Genomic DNA, 26,918 nt, shown 5'->3' with positions numbered 1-26,918 from the left:
TTTTTTTTTTTTTGTCTCCAGGGTTATCACTGGGGCTTGGTGCCTGCACTATGAATCCACTGCTCCTGGTCGCCATCTTTTTTTTCTTTCCATCGTTGTTATTGCTATTATTATTGCCGTTGCTGTTATTGTTGCTGGATAGGACAGAGAGAAACTGAAAGAGGAGGTCAAGACAGAGGGGGAAAGAGAGACAGACACCCGCAGACCTGTTTCACAGCTTGCAAAGCGACCCCTCACCTGCAATTCATCATTTTACTGGGGGGGGCCCCTAGTGGATTACAGTAGTTGCTGACACATAGGTAGTTTCTCATCTGCCCATAATAGCGGTCTGCAAAACTCTCACCCCCAGCTTAGGTCCTTTCTACTATCATGCACCAGGACCCTAAAGTCCCTCCAGACTTCTCCAACCCTCACCCCCACCCTTCTCCAGAGTTCTTTGCTTTGGGGCAATTACACCAACCCTCGTCTAAGTTTTACTTTGTGTTTTCTCCTTCTGTATTTTAATTTATTTTAAATAAGAGGATTATGAGTAGAATAAGAATGTGAGGAACAAAATCACACTTTAATTTTTTTAATATTTGTTTATTCCCTTTTGTTGCCCTTGTTTTTTATTGTTGTTGTAGTTATTATTGTTATCACACTTTAATTTCTTTCTCACCATAAAATGAAGAGTTGCATTCCTAGCCAAAAAGCTGGCAACCTCAACAGCAGATATGATCAGCTTAAAGAGAGAAATAAAGAACAAGAAATTAATATGATCATTTCAAATAGTGAAACTTTAAATTGTATATAAGATTAGTGTACAAAAAAAAAAAATCAACTAACTCACAAATTTAGCCTAAGATCACCATGCCAGCTCTAAGAAACATTTTAATAATTTTGCTTATAATCTTTTTTTTTTTTTTTGCTTATAATCTTAGAATGTTTAAGTGGAATGATTTGGATTACACAAGGGTCATTGGGCACTACTTGGAAAAGTTTGGTCTGTCACTTATTCCACTCAAATTAAAAAAAAAATTCTGGCATTCAAATAATTCATTGACTTTAAAGTATCTATGTTCTATGTCTATAATTTTATAAACAATTTTGTAATCACTATCACTTATGGCATATTGAAATGAAGGTCTATAATTTCAGAATTCTAATCACAAATAGACTAAAGGATTTAAAGTAGATTCTTAGCTATGAGTAAAAGTCTCACTTCCAAGTCAGGGAAATAGTACAGTGATTGTACACTAGACTTTCATGCTTAAGGCACCACCATAGCCAGAGGGAAGCAATGCTCTGTTCTCTCTTGTCTTCCTGTCTCATCAAAATAAAATATTTTTCAGAAAAAAACAAATCTAGCTTCAGCCCTAACCTTGTCAACCCTTAAAAATGTCCAGCTATTTCAAAGCAATATTAGAAAATTGATTTAACTTAATGTTCATTATATTAAAAGTATACATCTGTGAAAGAAGTGTACTTTTTAAAACTAATTCGTATTACTTGATATCCTCTGCATATTTATCATGGGAATTATAAAAAATTAGGTAGGCAATAGGCAAATCACACAACAGGAACCTTATTTTATAGACAGTAAACCTATATATAATTTTAAAAAGAGCTTGATTTCATAAAGTGACAGTATTTATGAAATTTTATAAGGTCATTTATTAAAATTTTATTACAGATATTAAACAGATGATCGAATAAATACATCTTTTTTGTTGCTCCATATAGAATATTTTGTTAAACTATTTTTTTAATCAGTCTGGCGTCACTATTAAAAATCATACACTATTAAAAATCATATTCCAACTACACAAACCATTTTACTAGGAACATCTAATCACTATCAGTTATAATAGTGAAAAATTCAGAAGACAACCTATCAATATCACTCAACTTCTGAAAGATTCCAATTTGTATTTTAAGTAGAATACTGCCTTCTGTAAATGTTCCCTTGGAAAAGGGGGCCTAAGAGGGGGAGAATACCACTACGTAGGTTTATTTTCTTAATAAACTGAAAAATGTAAATGTCATTTCAAAATGATTAAAAAGTAGGACGTGCGCTGCTCCACCTACATCCAAAAGAAAAGACTGAACGAGCAAAGAGACCAGCTTCCCCAGCGTCCCTACTTCAATCTCTGAATGTAGGTAACCACTGAATCACTTCAATCCTCTAGAATTAGAATCTAGATAAACTCTATGAGTCTAAACGGGTCAGAAAACACTACCTCAAAAACTCTGAAGAACTGTTTTGAACTGAGGGCTATCAAAAAGCAGAAATCACAGAAGAGCTCTCCTCTCTCGCCCTAAAAAGTAGAGCATAACATTTCCCATTGTGAAAATCTTACCCTGCTCCTATCTGACAAGAGGAGAAACCTCCTTTATCACTGGAGGCAGAATGTCTGCACCAAGCCTAAACTACACAAACAAATCTCACTCAGATAGCCCTTACCTTCCACTAGTTTTCACATACTTACCACCCCTGAAGTGGAAACAATAATAATAAAAGTTAATATTTAGTTTTTTGAGTAGACAAGAATGTCATACCTGGTACCGAACTTCATACAACCATCAAATTTATTACATATTACCATAGGCTATTATAATTAGAAAGTGTTATTATTCATTGTAGTTACCGTTAAGCTAATTAATTAAGTGCACAATTGTTTCAGCTAATTCTCAAAAACTCCTATGAGGCAGATACTATTATTATCCCCACTTACAGCTATGTAAATTGAATTATAGAAGTGAAGCACTTGCCCAGGCACTTCAAAGGCCAGCCATTTCAACCACACTATCTGCCTCCACTGGAAACAAAAGAGCAAATTACAGGGAGTCGGGTTTCAGCTTAATATACATACAGAACAATTAGCAATTAAAATACCAGGCAGTGATCTCAACTACAGATGTGGGAGATCACCAACAAAATCCAAGCATTGTATAACTGGAAAAGGTCACTTTCAAGATCCCTAAGGATCTTTCCAACCTTGTAAGTACATCCACCTAGCACAGGAATGGAAAGCTTTGATTAGACTAACAATGGCATTTCTTATTAGTTCAGGTTTTTTGTTTTTTTTTTTTTAAAAAAAGTATCCTAACTGAAAATATTGAGAAATGAAACGAGGGGCTGGGTGGTGGCGCACCTGGTTGAGTGCACATGTTATAATGTACAAGGACTTGGGTTCGAGCCCCCAGTCGGGAGGAAAGCTTTACAAGTGGTGAAGCAGCAGTGCTGCAGGTGTCTGTCTGTCTGTCTGTCTCTTTCTCTCTCTCTCTCTCCCCATCACTCCCTTCCCTCTCGATTTCTGGCTGTCTCAATCCAATAAATAAGTATAATTAAAAGAGAGAGAGAGAGAAAGAGAGATGAAACTACACTTTTAATTTGAACAAACTAAGTAATCAATCTACTGCATCCAAATGTTTTCTAGAATCCATCAGGTACAATGTAATGAGTGATGCAGGTAGGTTAACATTTTTTTTAGTGATTTACAAAATTACAAAATGACAGTGGTACAGTCCCACACCATTCCCACCCCCAGAGTTCTGTGTCCTTATTCTCTCCACTGGAAACTGCAACACACTTGTGCTTATTCAAAGCCAAGCCCCAAAGTTCTCCCCAGTGTGGTGGAGAGCCAGGCTTGAGGCAGGGTGACATAGGCAAAGCTGACATGTTCCCAGCTGAGCTATCTTCCTGGCCCTGAATAAACTTTCTGCCATCACTAAAATACTACAAAAAAAGGAAATGAGAAATTGTGAGGGTATCTATCTCATGTCATAACGAATACTGATGAAATAGTATACAAAAATGTCCTGCCAATTTTTAATATATCTTTTAATTTTACTGGAGAGAGAGAGAATTTGAGAGAGGAAGAGGAAGACAGGGAGGGAGGGCCCAGAGGCCTGAATCAGGACCTTGTGCATAGTAATAGTGTGCACTCAACCAGGTGCACCACCACCCTCTTTACCTTCTTCTATTCAGTCTAAGTTGGGACATCTCTTGTTTACTTTCCCCCCACAATGCTTAATATTCCATGTTCTATTATGTTTACACAGATCTCTTTATCAACAGTTAGCAATTCAAGAGTTGAAAGTCAAATAATTTGACTAAACCCTGAATAGGAAAAGTAGAGTGAATAAACAAAGCACAGGACAAGGATTAAGTAGACCTAAAACTGAATGAATAAGTCTTCCTTTTTTCAGATTTGCCAAAGACAACAATCACCAGTTAAACAGGGAACACACCTTTTTCTAGAAACAAACAGCAGATTACTTCATAGACTAGTCATCCTTGGCTTAGTTACTAGCTTTGGGCAAAATGAAGATCAACTGAAAGGCATTCAGGCTGTTGTAATGCAGAAGAAATTCCAAACTTGGCAAAAAGAAAAAGATGGGGGCGGGTGGGAGCCGCACCGTGACAGGACATACTTCGCAATGCTTGAGGTCACCCTGTTAGAGCCTCTGGCAGTCACGTGGGGACACCACACACAGGGGAAGCTTCACAACCAAGTGCTACTGTACTGTCTCTCCTCTCTGTATCTCTCTCTATCCTTCACCTTCTACCTGGAGAGAGAGGGAAGAGGAGGAGGAGGGGGAGGGAAGGAGGAGGGGAAGGGGGAAGAAGAAAAAGGGAAAGAGGAAGAGGAGAGTGAGGAGTGGGAGGAGGGAGAAGAGGGGGAGGAAGAGTAAATCCACCAGGAATGGTGGGACTATTCAGGTCTGAACTCTTCCTAGGCAGCAAAAAGTTGATTACTTCCTAAAACTAAAATAAACCATCATCAGACCCCAACCTAAGAAATTAGATATAAGTGGTCAAGGAGGTGGCACAGTGGATAAAACACTAGACTCTCAAGCACAAGGTCCTGAGTTCGATCCCCAACAGCGCATGTACCACAGTGATGTCTGGTTCTTTCTCTCCTATCTTTCTCATCAATCAATAAATAAAATCTTTTTTAAAAAAGTAGATATAAAAACTCAGAATGGGGGGAGTTGAACCCCCCGGCTCCCCACCTGCAGGGGAGTTGCTTCACAGGGGGTGAAGCAGGTCTGCAGGTGTCTTTCTCTCCCCCTCTGTCTTCCCCTCCTCTCTCCATTTCTCTCCTATCCAACGACAATAATAACCACAACAATAAAACAGGGGCAACAAAAGGGAATAAATAAACAAGTAAATATTAAAAAAAAATTTTCAGAATGGGGAGTCAGTCGGTAGTGCAACGGGTTAAGCACAGGTGGCGCAAAGCACAAGGACCGGCATAAGGATCCAGGTTCGAGCCCCCAGCTTCCCACCTGCAGGGGAGTCGCTTCACAGGCGGTGAAGCAGGTCTGCAGGTGTCTGTCTTTCTCTCCCCCTCTCTGTCTTCCCCTCCTCTCTCCATTTCTCTCTGTCCTATCCAACAACGATGACATCAAAAACAATAATTACAACAATGAAACAAGGGCAACAAAAGGGAATAAAAAAATAAAATAAAATAAAAGATGTATACTGCCTAGCTATACCAACTAGTCAAAAATTGTGTACATGTTAATCGAAGGAATAAAATAGTTAAACTGTCAGGGTATATTCAAGGGATGAGCATATATATTTGTGTATATGTTAATCGAAGGAATAAAATAGTTATTTTAAACTGTCAGGGTATATTCAAGGGATGAGCATAGATAGCACTAAGTTAAAGCAGTGACTCAATAATAATTATATATAAAATATTACATGTGAAAACATCAAGAAGAAAGACATTCATGATTGTAAAAATCAGTTGATGCTAATCCTGGTACACCAAACCAGAAAAACCAAACCAGAAATGTGTATAATGAGAATGAGGCTATTATGGTAAACCAATTCACCAAAAAGCTCAAGTATCATACCAATGCACAATTATCGTCTGACTAAAGAATTTTAAAATTCTGTCAAAAATACAATTTGTGAATATATATATGTATATATATTTTATAAGCTTAGAATTGGTTTAATATTAGCCAGCAAGAAATTTTTGCTTAGTAAAAGTAAAAAAAAAAAAAAAAAAAAAAAAAAGGTTTGAACTTCTATAAATGTCCACAAATAGGAGGAAAGAGAATTCAGTTGCACATGAATGGATTTCAGTACTTGAATATTCTTACTGCCTTAACAAAAACTGTTTACTCTTCTCTCCTAAGTGCATTCTCAGGCACCATGATTTTTAAAAGCCTGCACAAATTAACCTGAAGAGATCTACAGGACAAAATGAGTGATGCAGGCACAGACGTACTGAGACAGGACAGAGCTACCCGTGCCAGATACGTGGCAGATAGGCAGGCGACGACTAGTCTCGATACAGAGAACGCTTCAATTCCAAAACTGCAATTCAGCAGGAAAGAATACTGCCCATGCAGAGAACTTGTAGGGACTAAACACAATGTTCTTTGGCACAGATCTCAAAGTGAAAAGAATATAGGAAGATGTTGTTTTTTGGATTTAAAAAAATTGTGTGCTACAATAGTAATAAGAATATTTGCCAAAACACCACCACCACCACAATGCAATGCATATTCATTGGAAGGGTAAGGGGAGAGGGCTGGAATATAAGAGGCATAAGATGTATTTTTGTTTTTAATTTCTCCAAGTCCAAAAGGTTTACTGTTTAAAAGCTCTAAAGAGTTTACATTATCTCTTTGGTCTGCAGTAAATTATGTAAAATAATTTATATTGCGTAATTACTTAAGGTAAAATATGAAAAAAAAATAGCTCATTTTGATCTAGATGGTAAACAGCAATAACTAAAAATAAAACAAATCCTTAAAAGAAAACTGCTTTGGAAAAATGAAAAGTGTAAACATGCATTTTTGATACATGTCAACATGAAACTCAACTCATTATTTTTATCTCTAAGATAACTTGAGGGAAGGAACAAGAGAGAGCTCAGCAGACAGAGCACACACCTTACCATGGGACATTCTGGGTTCCATCCCCAGCACCACATGAAAGTACCATGGACAGCACCTGGGCAGGGGGGCTTCACGAATGGCAGAGCATTGCTTTGGTATCTCTTTCTCTCTCTTGCCTGTCAGTCCACAAGTTTATCAGTTAAAAAAAAGGGGGGGAGTCGGGCTGTAGTGCAGCGGGTTAAGCGCAGGTGGCGCAAAGCACAAGGACCGGCATAAGGATCCCGGTTCGAACCCCGGCTCCCCGCCTGCAGGGGAGTCGCTTCACAGGCGGTGAAGCAGGTCTGCAGGTGTCTGTCTATCTTTCTCTCCCCCTCTCTGTCTTCCCCTCCTCTCTCCGTTTCTCTCTGTCCTATCCAACAACGACGACAACAACAATAATAACTACAACAATAAAACAAGGGCAACAAAAGGGAATAAATAAATAAAATAAAATATTTAAAAAAAAAAAAGGCCAGGTCATTCAACAGCACTACACACATGCAAGTTCCTCAGTTGCAAAACATTTGTGTGTTTCTGTCTGAAGCAGGATTATGTAGTGACTATGCCTTTCAAGTTTTTTTAGACATAACAAATTCTGGCATCAACAATCTCTTTCTATGAACCCAAATTTGTAAATTTGATTGTTTACAAAATCTGCTAGTCACTGTCCAGTTCATATAGAAAATTTTTGCTACGGATGTAAACGTTCTCTTATATAAAGAAAGCAAGTGTACAACAGGCAGATACCAAAGTCTGCATTCCTTTCCACTGCTGTAGCCTCCCCTTCCAAAGGCAAGCCAGGGAAGACAATGCTGAAGAGTAAGGCTGTGTGAACTAACGGAGCAGGGCTGCACGAGGCAGCCTGAGTGAGCTGAAGGGGGAAGCTGAGGTCTGCCGTTCTCCAACACCAATTATCTAACCCCTTTTCTATTTACCATAGCTCACTACTGCTACAAAGGCTGTACTTATTTATTTATGTGAGAGGGGAAAGAAAGAGAACCAGAGCATCATTCTGGCACATGCAATGCCAAGGATCTATCTATGCTTGCGAGTAGAATGCCTTATCCATTGTGCTAAACTCCAAGCCATGGCAAAATCTTTCTGAAATCTACTTTTTGCTTCTTCTCCACTAGCACCTTAATTCAGATGCCAGCTGGCAGCAGCAAACCCAGGTTCCTCAAACTAGGTAAATTAGTCCTCACCTCCAGAATTGTTCCCATCACTCACTCCCAAGCGTCCATGTCTGAAGAACTGCTTCCAAATGTATGGTTATCAGATAATTTCAGGTAAATTCATAGCAAATAACAACGCCAAAATATCACCCTATGAATTACTTGTAACTCAACAGAATAAAGTTACATTGTAAAGATAGCTTATCAACACTCTATCAAAATATCAAGTTCAAGATTACTAATAGGATAACACTCCTTTACCTGCCTTCTGATATTGTATAGTGTAAAGACCACTATAATAATTTAAAAAGTTCTTTGTCAAAAAAGAAAGTTAATCAGGCCAATGTCCTCACATTTTTAGATCCAACTTTAAGTTTACAACAGAGGGAAGTGAGACTATAATTTAAACCCATGAGGGAGAAACTGTCTATAAGACATAAAACTGTCACTCTCTAAGACGTAAGAAAAACTGAAAGCCCAACACCATACTAAAAGAAGCTGACGCCAACAAATGGTCTGTGTTTGGATCCTCTTAGAAGGAAAAAGGTTAATTTGGAGACAGCGATATGAATATGTACAACATACATAACATACAAGATTGGAGGGATTGTTCTCATCTTCCCCCCCCCAAAAACACTGCTCAACTCTGGTTTACAGTGTTGTTGGGGATTGAACCTGGGATCTTGGAGCCCCGCAGATAAAAAATCTTTTGCTTAATCATTATTCTCTCCCCAGTCCTATTATCTTTCTTGAATATGATTTGTGTATTGAATATTGAAGTCCTGTAGAAAATTGGTCTTAATCTTTAATTGAACATATTGACACACACAAAAAAGCATTTAGGGTATAGACATCTGTTCTTTGCAAGGTGTTTTGAAAATACTCAAAAGAACATGAGGCAAAAAAAAAGTAAATGTGGGGAGGGAAAGGCATTGTTTGCTAAAGCCAGGTATTACTTGGCAAAACTGGGCTATCCAACCTTCAAATACGTCTGGACAAAAGTAGCATGACTCTTGAAATAACATACACAACCACAAAAAAAATAAAAGCTAAAAAGTGAACTCTTGGGCCCAGGAGAAATAGCTCAACTTGTTAGAGCACAGTGTTAGCATTCCTGGGGGTCCCCGTGTCCCAGGTTCAATCCCTGGCACAACCATAAACCAGAGCTGAGTAGTGCCCTATTCTCATCTCTCTAAAATAAAAATAAGAGAACTCTCAAAAATAAAAATATTCAAGAAAGAGCAGTTGAACAGTATTCATTCATTTCTACCTGAGCGCTGCTGGGCTCTGGCTTATGGTGGTGCTGGGGACTGAACCTGGGACTCTGGAGTCTCGGGCACGAGACTATCTTCACAAGCATTACACTTTCTCTCTTGCCCTTGAATAGCAAGAAAGCACGTGTGTGTTTGTGTGTGTGTGAATCTGTGTGTGTGTAAATTTCCGTGTGTGAATAGACTCCATATGTGTAAATCTCCGTGTGTGAACCTCCGTGTGTGTGAATAGACTCCATGTGTGTAAATCTCCCTGTGTGTGAATCTCCGTGTGTGTGAAGACTCCGTGTGTGTGAATTTCCGTGTGTGTGAATCTGTGTGTGTGAAAACAGACTTTGTGTACGTGTGAATAGACTCCGTGTGTATGTAAATCTCCGTGTGTGAATAGATTCCGTGTATGTGAATCTCCGTGTGTGTGAATCTGTGTGTGACTGTGTGTTTGTGTGAATCTCCGTGTGTGAAAAGATTTTGTGTATGTGTGAATAGACTCCGTGTGTGTGAACAGAATCTGTGCATGTGAATCTCCGTGTGTGCGACTCTGTATGTGTAAATCTGTGTGAATCTCCGTGTGAATCTCTGTGTGTGAATCTCCATGTGTGTGTAAATCTGTGAGAATCTGTGTGTGAGAATTTGTGTGTGAATCTGTGTGTGTAAATCTGTGTGTGAATCTCCGTGTGTGTGTAAAAAGACTTCGTGTGTGTGAAGAGACTCCGTGTGAGTAAATCTCCATGTGTGAATCTGTGTCTGTGAATCTCCGTGTGTGTGTGTGTGTGTGTGTGTGTGTGTGTGTGTGTGTGTGTGAATTTCCGTGTGTGGAAACAGACTTTGTGTATGTGTGAACAGACTCCGTGTGTGTGAATCTCCATGTGTGTAAATCTGTGTGTGAATCTCCATATGTGTAAATCTGTGTGTGAATCTCCATGTGTGTAAATCTGTGTGAATTTCCGTGTGTGTGAATCTCCGTGTGTGAAAACAGACTTCGTGTATGTGTGAATAGACTCCATGTGTGTAAATCTGTGTGTGAATGTGTGTGAATCTCCTTGAGTATGAATTTCGGTGTGTGTGTGTGTGTGAATTTCCCTGTGTGAAAACAGACTCCGTGTGTGTGTGAATCTCCGTGTGTGAAAACAGACTTCCTGTGTGAATAGACTCCGTGTGTGAATCTCCGTGTGTGTGAATGTGTTTGTGTGAATCTCCGTGTGTGTGTAAATCTGTGTGTGAATCTCCATGTGTGAATCTCCGTGTGTATGTGAATTTCCATGTGTGTGAATCTCCATGTGTGTGTGAATTTCCATGTGTGAAAACAGACTTCGTGTATGTGTGAATAGACTATGTGTGTGAATCCCCGTGTGTAAATCTGTGTGTATCTCCGACTGTGTAAATCTGTGTGTGAATCTATGTGTGTGTGTAAATCTGTGTGTATCTCCATGTGTGTGTAAATCTGTGTATCTCCATGTGTGTGAATTTCTGTGAGAACAGATTTTGTGTATGTGTGAATAGACTCTGTGTGTGAATCTGTGTGTGTGTGTTAATTTCCATGTGTGAAAACAGACTTCGTGTATGTGTGAATAGATTCCGTGTGTGTGTGACCCTCCCTCCGTGTGTGTGACTCTCCCTCCGTGTGTGTGAAACTCTCCCTCCGTGTGTGTGAAACTCTCCCTCCGTGTGTGTGACTCTCCCTCCGTGTGTGTGACTCTCCCTCTGTGTGTGTTGTGACTCTCCCTCTGTGTGTGTGTGTGACTCTCCCTCCATGTGTGACTCTCCCTCTGTGTGTGACTGTGTGTGTGACTCTCCCTCTGTGTGTGACTGTGTGTGACTCTCCGTGTGTGACTGTATGTGTGACTCTCCGTGTGACGGTGTATGTGACTCTCCCTCTGTGTGTGACTCTCCGTGTGTGTGTGTGACTCTCCCTGTGTGTGACTGTGTGTGTCTCCCTCTGTGTGTGACTGTGTGTGACTCTCCCTCTGTGTGTGTGCGTGTGTGTGTGACTGTCCGTGTGTGTCTGTCCCTCTGTGTGTGACTGTGTGTGTGACTCTCCCTCTGTGTGCGTGTGTGTGACTGTCCCCTGTGTGTGTGACTCTCCCTGTGTGAGACTGTGTGTGTGACTCTCCCTGTGTGTGTGACTGTCCCTGTGTGTGTGTGACTGTCCCTCTGTGACTGTGTGTGTGACTGTCCCTGTGTGTGACTGTCCCTGTGTGTGACTGTCTGTATGTGACTCTCCCTGTGTGTGTGTGACTCTCCCTCTGTGACTGTGTGTGTGACTCTCCCTCTGTGACTGTGTGTGTGACTCTCCCTCTGTGACTGTATGTTTGACTCTCCTTCTGTGACTGTGTGTGACTCTCCCTCTGTGACTGTGTGTGTGACTCTCCCTCTGTGTGTGTGCATGTGTGACTGTCCCTGTGTGTGACTGTGTGCGTGTGTGACTCTCCCTCTGTGACTATCTGTGTGTGTGTGACTCTCCCTCTGTGACTGTGTGTGTGACTCTCCCTCTGTGACTGTATGTTTGACTCTCCTTCTGTGACTGTGTGTGACTCTCCCTCTGTGACTGTGTGTGTGACTCTCCCTCTGTGTGTGTGCGTGTGTGACTGTCCCTGTGTGTGACTGTGTGCGTGTGTGACTCTCCCTCTGTGACTATCTGTGTGTGTGTGACTCTCCCTCTGTGACTGTGTGTGTGTGTGACTCTCCCTCTGTGTGTGACTCTCCCTCGGGGTGTGTGTGTGTGTGTGTGTGTGTGTGTGAGACTCTCCCTCAGTGTGTGTGTGACTGTGTGTGTGAGACTCTCCCTCAGTGTGTGTGTGTGTAACTGTGTGTGAGACTCTCCCTCAGTGTGTGTGTGACTGTGTGTGTGAGACTCTCCCTCAGTGTGTGTGTGTGTAACTGTGTGTGAGACTCTCCCTCAGTGTGTGTGTGACTGTGTGTGTGAGACTCTCCCTCAGTGTGTGTGTGACTGTGTGTGTGAGACTCTCCCTCAGTGTGTGTGTGACTGTGTGTGTGACTCTCCCTCAGTGTGTGTGTGACTGTGTGTGTGAGACTCTCCCTCAGTGTGTGTGTGACTGTGTGTGTGAGACTCCCTCAGTGTGTGTGTGACTGTGTGTGTGAGACTCTCCCTCAGTGTGTGTGTGACTGTGTGTGTGACTCTCCCTCAGTGTGTGTGTGTGACTGTGTGTGTGAGACTCTCCCTCAGTGTGTGTGTGACTGTGTGTGTGAGACTCTCCCTCAGTGTGTGTGTGTGTGACTGTGTGTGAGACTCTCCCTCAGTGTGTGTGTGTGATGACTGTGTGTGTGAGACTCTCCCTCAGTGTGTGTGACTGTGTGTGTGACTCTCCCTCAGTGTGTGTGTGAGACTCTCCCTCAGTGTGTGTGTGTGTGTGACTGTGTGTGAGACTCTCCCTCAGTGTGTGTGTGACTGTGTGTCTGTGACTCTCCCTCAGTGTGTGTGTGTGTGACTGTGTGTGTGAGACTCTCCCTCAGTGTGTGTGTGACTGTGTGTGTGTGACTCTCCCTCTGTGTGAGTGTGACTGTGTGTGTGAGACTTTCCCTCAGTGTGTGTGTGACTGTGTGTGTGACTCTCCCTCAGTGTGTGTGTGACTGTGTGTGTGAGACTCTCCCTCCGTGTGTGTGACTGTGTGTGTGAGACTCTCCCTCAGTGTGTGTGTGACTATCCCTCTGTGAGTGTGACTGTGTGAGAGACTCTCCCTCAGTCTGTGTGTGTGACTGTGTGTGTGAGACTCTCCCTCAGTGTGTGTGTGTGACTGTGTGTGTGAGACTCTCCCTCAGTGTGTGTGTGACTGTGTGTGAGACTCTCCCTCAGTGTGTGTGTGACTGTGTGTGTGTGACTCTCCCTCAGTGTGTGTGTGTGACTGTGTGTGTGTGACTCTCCCTCAGTGTGTGTGTGTGACTGTGTGTGTGAGACTCTCCCTCAGTGTGTGTGTGACTGTGTGTGTGAGACTCTCCCTCAGTGTGTGTGTGTGACTGTGTGTGTGTGACTCTCCCTCAGTGTGTGTGTGTGACTGTGTGTGTGAGACTCTCCCTCAGTGTGTGTGTGACTGTGTGTGTGACTCTCCCTCAGTGTGTGTGTGACTGTGTGTGTGACTCTCCCTCAGTGTGTGTGTGACTGTGTGTGTGACTCTCCCTCAGTGTGTGTGTGACTGTGTGACTCTCCCTCAGTGTGTGTGTGTGACTGTGTGTGTGAGACTCTCCCTCAGTGTGTGTGTGACTGTGTGTGTGACTCTCCCTCAGTGTGTGTGTGACTGTGTGTGTGTCTCTCCCTCAGTGTGTGTGTGTGACTGTGTGTGTGAGACTCTCCCTCAGTGTGTGTGTGTGACTGTGTGTGTGAGACTCTCCCTCAGTGTGTGTGTGTGACTGTGTGTGTGAGACTCTCCCTCAGTGTGTGTGTGACTGTGTGTGTGACTCTCCCTCAGTGTGTGTGTGTGACTGTGTGTGTGAGACTCTCCCTCAGTGTGTGTGTGTGACTGTGTGTGTGAGACTCTCCCGCAGTGTGTGTGTGACTGTGTGTGTGACTCTCCCTCAGTGTGTATGTGTGAGACTCTCCCTCAGTGTGTGTGTGTGACTGTGTGTGTGAGACTCTCCCTCAGTGTGTGTGTGACTCTCCCTCTGTGTGAGTGTGACTGTGTGTGAGACTCTCCCTCAGTGTGTGTGTGACTGTGTGTGTGAGACTCTCCCTCAGTGTGTGTGTGTGACTCTCCCTCAGTGTGTGTGTGTGACTCTCCCTCAGTGTGTGTGTGTGACTGTGTGTGTGAGACTCTCCCTCAGTGTGTGTGTGTGACTGTGTGTGTGAGACTCTCCCTCAGTGTGTGTGTGTGACTGTGTGTGTGAGACTCTCCCTCAGTGTGTGTGTGACTGTGTGTGTCTCTCCCTCAGTGTGTGTGTGACACTCTCCCTCAGTGTGTGTGTGTGACTGTGTGTGTGAGACTCTCCCTCAGTGTGTGTGTGACTGTGTGTGTGACTGTGTGTGTGAGACTCTCCCTCAGTGTGTGTGTGTGACTGTGTGTGTGAGACTCTCCCGCAGTGTGTGTGTGACTGTGTGTGTGACTCTCCCTCAGTGTGTGTGTGTGAGACTCTCCCTCAGTGTGTGTGTGTGACTGTGTGTGTGAGACTCTCCCTCAGTGTGTGTGTGTGACTCTCCCTCAGTGTGTGTGTGTGACTCTCCCTCAGTGTGTGTGTGTGACTGTGTGTGTGAGACTCTCCCTCAGTGTGTGTGTGTGACTGTGTGTGTGAGACTCTCCCTCAGTGTGTGTGTGTGACTGTGTGTGTGACACTCTCCCTCAGTGTTTGTGTGACTGTGTGTGTGAGACTCTCCCTCAGTGTGTGTGACTCTCCCTCTGTGTGAGTGTGACTGTGTGTGTGAGACTCTCCCTCAGTGTGTGTGTGACTCTCCCTCAGTGTGTGTGTGTGACTGTGTGTGTGAGACTCTCCCTCAGTGTGTGTGTGACTGTGTGTGTGAGACTCTCCCTCAGTGTGTGTGACTTGTGTGTGTGAGACTCTCCCTCAGTGTGTGTGTGACTGTGTGTGTGACTCTCCCTCAGTGTGTGTGTGTGACTGTGTGTGTGAGACTCTCCCTCAGTGTGTGTGTGTGACTGTGTGTGTGAGACTCTCCCACAGTGTGTGTGTGACTGTGTGTGTGACTCTCCCTCAGTGTGTGTGTGTGAGACTCTCCCTCAGTGTGTGTGTGTGACTGTGTGTGTGAGACTCTCCCTCAGTGTGTGTGTGACTCTCCCTCTGTGTGAGTGTGACTGTGTGTGTGAGACTCTCCCTCAGTGTGTGTGTGACTGTGTGTGTGACTCTCCCTCAGTGTGTGTGTGTGACTCTCCCTCAGTGTGTGTGTGTGACTGTGTGTGTGAGACTCTCCCTCAGTGTGTGTGTGACTGTGTGTGTGAGACTCTCCCTCAGTGTGTGTGTGTGACTGTGTGTGTGACTCTCCCTCAGTGTGTGTGTGACTGTGTGTGTGACTCTCCCTCAGTGTGTGTGTGACACTCTCCCTCAGTGTGTGTGTGACTGTGTGTGTGAGACTCTCCCTCAGTGTGTGTGACTCTCCCTCTGTGTGAGTGTGACTGTGTGTGTGAGACTCTCCCTCAGTGTGTGTGTGACTCTCCCTCAGTGTGTGTGTGTGTGACTGTGTGTGTGAGACTCTCCCTCAGTGTGTGTGTGACTGTGTGTGTGAGACTCTCCCTCAGTGTGTGTGACTGTGTGTGTGAGACTCTCCCTCAGTGTGTGTGTGTGACTGTGTGTGTGAGACTCTCCTGAAGTGTGTGTGTGACTGTGTGTGTGACTCTCCCTCAGTGTGTGTGTGTGAGACTCTCCCTCAGTGTGTGTGTGACTGTGTGTGTGAGACTCTCCCTCAGTGTGTGAGTGTGACTGTGTGTGAGACTCTCCCTCAGTGTGTGTGTGACTGTGTGTGACTCTCCCTTAGTGTGTGTGTGACTGTGTGTGTGTGACTCTCCCTCAGTGTGTGTGTGTGACTGTGTGTGTGAGACTCTCCCTCAGTGTGTGTGTGTGACTGTGTGTGTGAGACTCTCCCTCAGTGTGTGTGTGTGACTCTCCCTCAGTGTGTGTGTGTGAGACTCTCCCTCAGTGTGTGTGTGTGACTGTGTGTGTGAGACTCTCCCTCAGTGTGTGTGTGTGACTCTCCCTCAGTGTGTGTGTGACTGTGTGTGAGACTCTCCCTCAGTGTGTGTGTGACTGTGTGTGTGAGACTCTCCCTCAGTGTGTGTGTGACTGTGTGTGTGAGACTCTCCCTCAGTGTGTGTGTGACTGTGTGTGAGACTCTCCCTCAGTGTGTGTGTGACTGTGTGTGTGAGACTCTCCCTCAGTGTGAGTGTGACTGTGTGTGTGTGACTCTCCCTCAGTGTGTGTGTGACTGTGTGTGTGAGACTCTCCCTCAGTGTGTGTGTGACTGTGTGTGTGAGACTCTCCCTCAGTGTGTGTGACTGTGTGTGTGAGACTCTCCCTCAGTGTGTGTGTGTGACTGTGTGTGTGAGACTCTCCTGAAGTGTGTGTGTGACTGTGTGTGTGACTCTCCCTCAGTGTGTGTGTGTGAGACTCTCCCTCAGTGTGTGTGTGTGACTGTGTGTGTGAGACTCTCCCTCAGTGTGTGAGTGTGACTGTGTGTGAGACTCTCCCTCAGTGTGTGTGTGACTGTGTGTGACTCTCCCTTAGTGTGTGTGTGACTCTCCCTCAGTGTGTGTGTGTGACTGTGTGTGTGAGACTCTCCCTCAGTGTGTGTGTGTGACTGTGTGTGTGAGACTCTCCCTCAGTGTGTGTGTGTGACTCTCCCTCAGTGTGTGTGTGTGTGAGACTCTCCCTCAGTGTGTGTGTGTGACTGTGTGTGTGAGACTCTCCCTCAGTGTGTGTGTGTGACTCTCCCTCAGTGTGTGTGTGACTGTGTGTGAGACTCTCCCTCAGTGTGTGTGTGACTGTGTGTGTGAGACTCTCCCTCAGTGTGTGTGTGACTGTGTGTGTGAGACTCTCCCTCAGTGTGTGTGTGACTGTGTGTGAGACTCTCCCTCAGTGTGTGTGTGACTGTGTGTGTGAGACTCTCCCTCAGTGTGAGTGTGACTGTGTGTGTGTGACTCTCCCTCAGTGTGTGTGTGACTGTGTGTGTGAGACTCTCCCTCAGTGTGTGTGTGACTGTGTGTGTGAGACTCTCCCTCAGTGTGTGTGTGACTGTGTGTGTGAGACTCTCCCTCAGTGTGTGTGTGACTGTGTGTGTGAGACTCTCCCTCAGTGTGTGTGTGACTGTGTGTGAGACTCTCCCTCAGTGTGTGTGTGACTGTGTGTGTGAGACTCTCCCTCAGTGTGTGTGTGACTGTGTGTGTGAGACTCTCCCTCAGTGTGTGTGTGACTGTGTGTGTGACTCTCCCTCAGTGTGTGTGTGTGAGACTCTCCCTCAGTGTGTGTGTGACTGTGTGTGTGAGACTCTCCCTCAGTGTGTGAGTGTGACTGTGTGTGAGACTCTCCCTCAGTGTGTGTGTGACTGTGTGTGTGAGACTCTCCCTCAGTGTGTGTGTGTGACTGTGTGTGTGAGACTCTCCCTCAGTGTGTGTGTGTGACTGTGTGTGTGAGACTCTCCCTCAGTGTGTGTGTGTGACTCTCCCTCAGTGTGTGTGTGTGTGTGAGACTCTCCCTCAGTGTGTGTGTGTGACTGTGTGTGTGAGACTCTCCCTCAGTGTGTGTGTGTGACTCTCCCTCAGTGTGTGTGTGTGTGACTGTGTGTGTGAGACTCTCCCTCAGTGTGTGTGTGACTGTGTGTGTGAGACTCTCCCTCAGTGTGTGTGTGACTGTGTGTGTGAGACTCTCCCTCAGTGTGTGTGTGACTGTGTGTGAGACTCTCCCTCAGTGTGTGTGTGACTGTGTGTGTGTGACTCTCCCTCAGTGTGTGTGTGTGTGTGAGACTCTCCCTCAGTGTGTGTGTGTGACTGTGTGTGTGAGACTCTCCCTCAGTGTGTGTGTGTGTGTGACTCTCCCTCAGTGTGTGTGTGTGTGACTGTGTGTGTGAGACTCTCCCTCAGTGTGTGTGTGACTGTGTGTGTGAGACTCTCCCTCAGTGTGTGTGTGACTGTGTGTGAGACTCTCCCTCAGTGTGTGTGTGACTGTGTGTGTGAGACTCTCCCTCAGTGTGTGTGTGACTGTGTGTGTGAGACTCTCCCTCAGTGTGAGTGTGACTGTGTGTGTGTGACTCTCCCTCAGTGTGTGTGTGACTGTGTGTGTGAGACTCTCCCTCAGTGTGTGTGTGACTGTGTGTGTGAGACTCTCCCTCAGTGTGTGTGTGACTGTGTGTGTGTGACTCTCCCTCAGTGTGTGAGTGTGACTGTGTGTGTGTGACTCTCCCTCTGTGTGAGTGTGACCGTCCCTCCGTGTGACCCCCGTGTGCGCACGCGTGACCGTCCTCCTCCGGCTCTCCTCCCCTCTCCCCCCCTCTTCCCCTCACGACGGGGGGAGGCGTCGGGTCGGGTCGGTCGCGGCGAGGAGGACGGCCTGGGCTCCCGGGCTCCCGGGCCGACGCGGCACCGGGCCGGCGCGCAGACAAAGCCGGGCGGCGCCTCCAGAGGCCGAGTCCGGGGCCGGGAGCCCGAAGGCCCGCGGCTCCCTCAGGCCGCCCGCCCTCCCGCCCGCGGCGCCACAGCACGGCCGGTCGCGGCCGCCCGCTCCTCAGCCCCGGTGTCCGGGCGGATGCGGGTGCGGACGCGGGTGCGGGGCGTCGGCGGGCCGCGCTGGGAGGGCGGGGAGCCGCGGCCGGGACCGGAGCAGCCGCCCGGTGCAAGATGGCGGCCGGGCCCGCCGGTCCCTCCCGGCCCCCGGCGCCCCCGGCCCGGCGAGTGCGGAGCGAGGCCGCGCGGGCGGGTGCGGGAGGCCGGGCGCGGGCGGCGGGCGCGGGAGGCCGGGCGCGGGTGCGGGCGCGGGGGCGGCGCGCTTACCGTGAGCCGAGCGGAGCGGCCGTCCGGCGCGGCCCGGGCAGCAGCAGCAGCAGCAGCAGCAGGACGGGGACGGGGACGGGGACGGGGACGGGGTCGGGGACGGGGACGGGGACGGGGACGGGGACGGGGACGGGGTCGCGGACGCCGAGGCGGAGGAGCGGCGGGGCTTCCCGGCCGGCGGCCGCAGCGGCTCCCTGGCGGCTCCCTGACGGAACGGGCGGCCCAGCCGCGGGAGGGGGGCCGGGGGCTCGCGGCCGCCGCGCTGCCTCATGGGTAGCTCCGGCTTCCTGCGGGCGCGGGCGCGGGCGCCGTGGCGGGTGGGACCCGGGTTCGAGCCCCTCGGCCGCCGCCCGCGGGGAGGAGGCGTCGCGAGTGCTGAGGCGGCGCCGCCGTGTCTCTCCGGCTCCCTCTCCGTTTCCGACGGTGTGTGCGCCACAGATGAAGAAAGATGACGGGCAGTCTGACGGGGAGGGAGAATGGCGGCCGGGCGGCGGCGCGGCGGGCTGAGCGCAGGGGGCGCCAAGCGCAACGACCGGCGTGAGGATCCCGGTTCGAGCCCCCGGCTCCCCACCTGCAGGGGAGTCGCTTCCCAGGCGGTGCAGCAGGTCTGCAGGTGTCTGTCTGTCTCTCCCCCTCTCTGTCTTCCCCTCCTCTCTCCATGTCCCTCTGTCCTGTCCAACAACGACGACAAGAATAATAACTACAACAATAAAACAACAAGGGCAACAAAAGGGAAAATAAATAAATATAAAAAAATTTTAAAAAGAAACGTTATAGGAAAAAAAAAAAAAACCCAAAACCACGACACACTCAGATGCAGTCGAAAGATGGGAACGAGCTCCGAGTCATTGTATTTCGAACACGACGCTGGAACAAGGGTTATCAAAGCAGAGTCTATTCCTTAGTTTGTTTTCCGCTCATGTTTAAATATTTTTTTAAATTTTGTTTAAATATTTTTTCATTCCCTTTTGTTGCTCTTGTTTTATTGTTGTTGTAGTTATTGTTGCTGTTGATGTCGTCATTGTTGTTGGACAGGACAGAGAGACATGGAGAGAGGAGGGGAAGACAGAGAGGGGGAGAGAAAGACAGACACCTGCAGACCTGCTTCACCGCCTGGGAAGCGACTCCCCTGCAGGTGGGGAGCCGGGGGCTCGAACCGGAATTGTTACGCCAGTCCTTGCGCTTCACGCCATGTGCGCTTAACCCACTGCGTTACCAACCAACTCCCTAAATGACTCTTTTTCTCCTCTTTCTTATTCTTCACTAGAGCTTTGTTCAGCTCTAGTGAGGGATTGAACCTGGGAGCTTTGAGTACCTTAGAGGACTTTTGCAGAACCATTGTGCTAGCTCCCTGGCCAAAACCTTTTTTCAAAGTGGTGGTGCACTTGGTAAAACACACATGTTACAATGCACAAGGATCCAAGTTCAAGTCCCTGGTCCCTCCCTACCTGCAAGGGAAAGTTTCCTGAGTGTTGAAGTAGTGCTACAAATCTTTCCTCTCTCCTTTCCTCTAATCTCCTCTCCCCTCCCCTTCCCACTCCTCCTTACCACTCCCCTCCCTTCCTCTGCTCTCTCTCCCCATTTCCTCTCAGTTTCTCTCTGTCTCAATCCTATATATATAAATAGTATACAGTATGTTGCTTTGATACACATAGCCACTGTGAAATCATCACCATAATAGGTTCTTTAAGAAATCTATCAGCTCACATAGTTTCTTTCTGTCAGTGAGTGTCTCTGCCTGCGTGTGTATGGTGAGAAAGCTTACCATCTACTCTACTAACCAGTATACATGTAAAAACTACACAGATCTCCAGTGCGCTGTGCAGTATTATGCTATGTACATTAAATCCCTAGAGTTGGTTCTTTTTGTGACTGTGACCAGTATCTCACTAAAGTAGGAGCTGTTTAGCTGAGTGAAGGAGATCTGTTGCAGAAAACAGAGAAATAAGGCAGCCGACACAGCTTTCTTCAGGGGCTTCAGTCATCACTGTCTGTCGCCATGTTTCTCTGACGTTTCTGCCCACTTGCACTGTGCTTTCACTTCACTGCCCAAGACTTGCAGCTGGTTTTCGAAGTGCTGCATGAAGGCTATCAAAGCCTTTTTTCCCCCCCTGCCTTCCAAAGGCTGGAAGCACCTGTGAAATCACACGCACAAAGGACCATCTAATTAAAAATAGGAACTGCAGACATGGGGAAGCCCTGAATGGGAACAACTCTGAGGTTGGAATTCCCACTGTGGGACGAGCTGGAAGCCAGGCACTGCAGAAGCTTGTGTACAGCTACGCCCTTGCCAGGTGTGCATTACACTATGGCCTCAGCTTCAGAGCTGAGTGAAGAAACAAAGTGGGGCAGAGACAAGGCGAAGCACAAACAAGCCCGGAGCTATACCTGCAGATGTGGGTTACTGAAGGGAGAGGAGGTTGAGAGGTCGTTGGGGAACCTAGGTCTGATGCTGCTGTGCTGTGTGACTTCTTCCTAGATTCCAGATGCCACTCCCTTATCAGATGCACCAGGTGCAGTTATCTTTCCCCAGTGACCTGGTTGCCTTTTTTTCTTTTTTCAACTTTCGCATCACTTTATGAAGGAAGTGTTGTTGTTGGCAGGATTATAGTGATGAAAGTACATTTCCACATTTCCCCAAGACAGGTGTCAAGCTCACCTTCCACTAAACCATCAATCATCTTGTCCTACCATAGGGGCTTAGGCCTCCAGCTTTCCATTAAAGCTCCTCCCCTGGCCCTTCTGAGCCTCGAATCTGCTGTGATCGACCACAGCGTTGAGGCCTGACTCGCCCTGCATTGTCCCTTGCTTAGTTTCATAGAGCCCGTCTGTGAGTGGGATCACCCTGCATTGTCCCTTGCTTAGTTTCATAGAGCCCATCTGTGAGTGGGATCACCTGCTACTTGTCCTCCTCCACCTGGCTTATCTCACTCAGCACGATTCTTTCCAGCTCCTTCCTAGTTGTAGCGAAGGAGAATATATAGTCATTTCTTACGGCAGTATAATAGTCCATTGTGTACATATGCCACAACGTCCTTAAACACTCATCTCTTGTTGGGCATTTGGGTTGTTGCCTTTTTATTTTTGTGGCAGTTTACATCATGTGTGAAGAGGCCATTTAGTTTGGTGTAGGTCTATGAAATGGTCAGTTTTAGTAACCACAAAGCATCCAAGAAGTGCTTGATAATTATTCATTTTCTCCCTCAATATCTGATGCTTGCCTGATGTTTATTTGTGTATGTATGTGATTCACTAAATAATTATCTTCAAGTGTTGTCTAAAACTTGTTTTACAACTTTAAGTTTTAAATTGGGGGGGGGGGCATGCAGGAGATGGCTCATCCAGTAGAGTGCACATGTTATCATGCTCAAGGACCTGGGTTCCAGTCCACAGCGACCACATGGGAGCAGCACAAAAAGTGGGGAGATTTCATAAATGGTGGAGTGGTGCAGTGGTAGCTCATCTTTTCACTCTGTAAAAGAAATATATAAAAGAGCCTACCCAGAGAAGTGGAATGATGTAGGGGCAAAGCCTTGTAGGGAAGACATAAAAGGAAAATGTAGGTGCTCTTGCATTGACAAATGCTAAATTCTCACACATTAAACTCTTTTGGAATAGTAAAAGAAAGCGCATTTTACCAATGAAAGCCATAAAATTTTCAAGAAAAATAATGAACATAGTTTGGAAACTCATGTACATATTTACTTAACACAATTTCATATCTTTAAGAAGGCTTTTGGAAACTTATTTAGAAAACTGAAAAGTCCTTGAATACCAAGTGGTTTAACAGGAATTTGTTAATGAGTTAAGTGTAAATGATTCAAGAACAGATGAATTCTATTTTCTGTAAATAACACATGGTTTTGAAAAATGAAAATGTGCTTGCAAAAAAATCACTTCCTATGTACTATGGAATTAAAGGTCTTGAAAAATAAATTTCTTCAAAATGATGCAAGCTTCATTTAGAATCTAGAATACTATCACTTAAAAGTTCCTTCTTCTCACAAAGAGAATATTTACCACAGCATATGTTATATATTGGTCTTGTTAAAATAAAATTAGTTTGCTATGGTGTTTGAGGCTACTTCTGATGAGGTTTCTTGGGCATTTCCGTTTTTACAATTGGTAGAGCTCTTTTTGAACAAAAGAGAAAAATAATTGTTTTTCTAAATCATTCATGTGGGATCATCTGTAAGAGCCCAGGTATGAGAATTATGGGATGGGTGGGAGTGAGTGGAGAGGTTTTGGAGAAATATAGTACCACAAGCTACCAAGGAGAATCATTTATTTTTTTCAGAAAGGTAGGGGAACAATTCATCAAGATGGGGCTGGCAAGGTAACACATGGGAAGAGTCTGCCAAGTGTGTGACCCAGGTTCAAGCCCAGCTCCACAGTGAGGATGGCAAAAACAATAAGAAAACAAGAAACTTTACCAGCATATTGAAACTTTTCATTAGCACTGTCAAGCCATATATGTCTTCAAATAGTTAAGTTACATTGTGCCCGATGATTTTGTTTCTCCCCTCTAGGAGGGAGCTAGCTACCACTTTTGAAGTCCAGATGCAATTGTCATCATTTAAATATTATCATTCTTCTTGGCCAGGAAGTGGTGCAATGGATAAACTATTGGACTCTGAAGCATGTGGTCCCAATCTATTTTTTAGATTATTTTTTTTCAGTAAAGAAAACATTCATTATTAAAAAACACACATTATCATACAAATATGACAAGGGCTGTAACTAAAATAATGTGTGAAATTTCTTTTTAATATATATTTATTTTAGAGATTTAGTGTTGATTCACAAAATTGTAAGATAATAACTCCACATAGTTCCCACCACCAGAGTTCTGTATCCAATCCCTTCCACTGGAAACCAGTAGTCATCCCAGGTTACCAAGACAGGCTGATTCTCTATCTGTCTATATCTATGTATATCTATATTTTTTCTTCATGAAGAAAAAAAAATTTTTCAATGGTCCTGCCTTCATTTCCTTTTTAGTTCACCCCTATACCTACTACTATTTCAGGTGTCTTTCTCTTTTTCCTTGTCTCTCTCAAATAAAAGAAACTCTGCCTGGCTTCCTGTGGTGTTCTCCAGATTTGTTGATCTTTCTTTTTTTTCTTTAAACAAGTGCTTTTTATCTTTATTTACTTATTGGATAGAGATAGCCAGAAATCGAGAGGGAAGTGGATGATAGAGAAGGAGAGAGTGAGACACCTGCAACACTGCTTTACCACTTGCAAAGCTTTCCCCTGCAGCTGGGGACCAGAGGCTCGAACATGCTTCCTTCGGCGTTGCAACATGTGCGCTCAACCAGGTGCACCACCACCCAGCCCTGATTTTTACATATATATAATTTTTATTTATTAAAAGGAAACACTGACAAAAAAAAATAGGATAAGAGGGGTACAACTCCACACTATTCCCACCACCAGAACTCTGTATCCCATCCCCTCTCCTGGTAGCTTTCCTATTCTTTATCCCTCTGGGAGTATAGACCCAGGGACATTGTGGGGTGCAGAAGGTGGAAGGTCTGGCTTCTGTAACTGCTTCCCCGCTGCACATGGGTGTTGACAGGTGGATCCATACTCTCAGCCTGTCTCTCTCTTTCCCCAGTGGGGAAGGGCTCTGGGTAAGCGGGGCTCCAGGACACATTGGTGGGGTTGTCTGTCCAGAGAAGACAGGTTTGCATCATGGTAGCATCTGGAACCTGGTGGCTGAAAAAAAAAAAAGTTAACATATAAAGCCAAACAAATTGTTGACTAATCATGAACATAAAGGCTGGACTAGTGCAGATGAAGATTTGGGGGTCTCTGTTTTGTAGATAGTCGGTAGGCCTATTTTAGTTATGTTCGAAAGGGCCCATGACTACATTAGTGTGTGTTTATTTGTTTGTTTTCCTGAGCGGCCCTGCTTTGTTTCTCTTTCATTGATGCTACAAAAACAAGATTCCTGGTGAGAATGTTTCAGGTCCTGATGGAATGGGGGTACAGAGCTCTCTGCTTTACTTCCCTATCTTTTACCCTCCTGGGACTATGGACCAAAATTCCTTTCCGGGTATAAAAGGTAGGACTTCTGGCTTCTGAAATTGCTTCTCTGCTGGATGTTGGCACTGGCAAGTCAATTCCTACCCTTCCCCTGGAGAGGTGAAATCCCAGGAGACATTGCAGAGGCCGTCTGCCCAGGAAGTCAAGCTAGAATCATACCAGTATCTGCAACTTGGTGGCAGAAGACCAGTAAATTGGAAAACAGGGCAAAATGTTTAATGAACAGGAACCACAAAGTAAGAATAGAGTAGATGGAAGTAGGAACCTTAGGGTGGAAGGAATCTCGGAAGTCTAATTTAGGAATGTTCCTGGGGGCCTATGGCCTCCTAATCTTTTCCTGAGCTTGACAGCTAACATGGGGGTGGACTAGAAATATTTTCTGAGAAAATGGTGTCAGAGTTGCAAGTAGAACTAGGAAATAGGATTAGGGTGGAGAGTTGCTCATAGTCTTGAAGCAAAAATATGAATGCAATCAACAGTTCACCACAATGTTCTAACCCAGAGCTCATATCTATATTTAACACATTATTATTATAAGAATCTGACAATGGAATGTAAGTAAAATGATATATGGAATTTCTTGTGCTGGTCCCTGCGCTTGGCACTCTGTGCACTTAACCTGGTGTGCCAGCGTCTGGCTCCCAATGTGTGGAATGTCTAAATCACTGAATAAAGAGTAAATCCCGGGGCCAGCTGGTGTTGCATCTGGTTGAGTGCACATGTTACAGTGCACAAGGACCCGGGTTTGAGCCCCCAGTCCCCACCTGCAGGGGAGAGCTTTACTCTTGGTGAGGCAAGGTTGCAGGTGTATACCTTCTCTTCTCTTTTTTTTTTTTTATGACTTTTAAAATATTTTTTATTTATTATTGGATAGAGACAGAAATTGAGAGGGGGAGATAGGGAAAGAGGCAGAGATGTCTGCAGTCCTGCTTTATCATTCGTGAAGCTTTCCCCCTGCGGGTGGTGACCAGAGACTTGAACCCAGGTTCTTGTACACTGTAATAGGTATGCCACTATCTGATCCCTCTCTCTCCTTTCCCTCTAGATTTCTGACTGTATCAAATAAATAAGGACTATTAAAAAATGAAAAAGGGTAAATTCTGTCCCTGAATTCCTACTCTTTCCTCTTCTTGAATGTCCAGGCACAGGCCTAGCAGTGACTCAGTGTCTCCATACTCCTGACAGGGACTGAGAAGATAGAAATCCTTACATCTGGATAGATATTTTCGATAAATGAGCCAGAAGGATAACACAATGAAAAGGAAATCTCTTCAAGAAACAGTGTTGGGAAAATTGGATAACCCTGTGCAAAAAAAAAAAAAAGCAAATAGAAAACAAAACCAAACCTGGAGTGCTCTCTCACATCATGCACAAAACTTAAGTCAAAATGGATTAAAGACTCATATGTTAGACTTGAAACCACAAAAACACAAGGAAAATATTAAAAAAAAATAAAAAGGCACTTGATCCCCACCCCCAATGGCAAGGAAAACCACAATAAAAATGAGCAAGCAATTGGAGGATTTGGCAAGCAGCTCATTTAGATAGTGTGCATATATAGACTTCTTCAGTATGCAAACTAGTCTACAACTATAATTTGGGGGCCATCTGATGGCGCACCTGGTTGAATGCACACATTACAGTGCTCAAGGATCAGGGTTTGAGCCCCTGGTCCCCAACCGTAGGGGGAAAGCTTCATGAGTCACCACTGAAGCAGGGCTGTAGGCTGTAGGCGTCTCTCTGTCTCTCTCCCTCTATCTTCCCTTCCTCTCTCGATCTCTCTCTGTCTCTATCCAATAATAAATAAATAAAAAGACTTAAAAAAAGAACTATAACCTTGTCATAAATCATAACCATTGTAATGCATTATTTTGGATGTCATGAATAATTACAGTGTGCAAATAAAGAACTATTTCATGTTAAATTATATAAAATAAACCTACTAGGTGATCCAGTACTTACACTCCTAGGTATGTTTTTGAATAACACAAGAACACTAGTCTGAACGTATATGTGCACACCTACGCTGACTGAAGAATTATTCACAATAGCCAAAGTATGGAAACTACTCATACTCAGCAGCAGACGAGCAGATTGTTAGAGCGT

At 45.3% G+C, this 26,918-nt stretch overlaps 1 protein-coding gene across 1 annotated transcript in view; it reads right to left on the bottom strand.

The window, feature by feature from the left end:
- Positions 1-18,811, bottom strand: part of ZNF280D (zinc finger protein 280D) — a 107,953-nt gene extending 89,142 nt beyond the window's left edge. The window contains 2 exon segments of the mRNA XM_060178188.1: positions 659-721; positions 18,763-18,811. The gene's annotated coding sequence lies outside the window, so the exon portion shown is untranslated.
- Between the last annotated feature and the right edge of the window lie 8,107 nt (positions 18,812-26,918).

Source organism: Erinaceus europaeus, chromosome 18 (assembly GCF_950295315.1).
Source record: "Erinaceus europaeus chromosome 18, mEriEur2.1, whole genome shotgun sequence".
NCBI classification, from domain to species: Eukaryota; Metazoa; Chordata; class Mammalia; order Eulipotyphla; family Erinaceidae; genus Erinaceus; species Erinaceus europaeus.
Note: the sequence above shows the minus strand (reverse complement) of the source record. Positions and strands in the feature narration are given on the sequence as shown.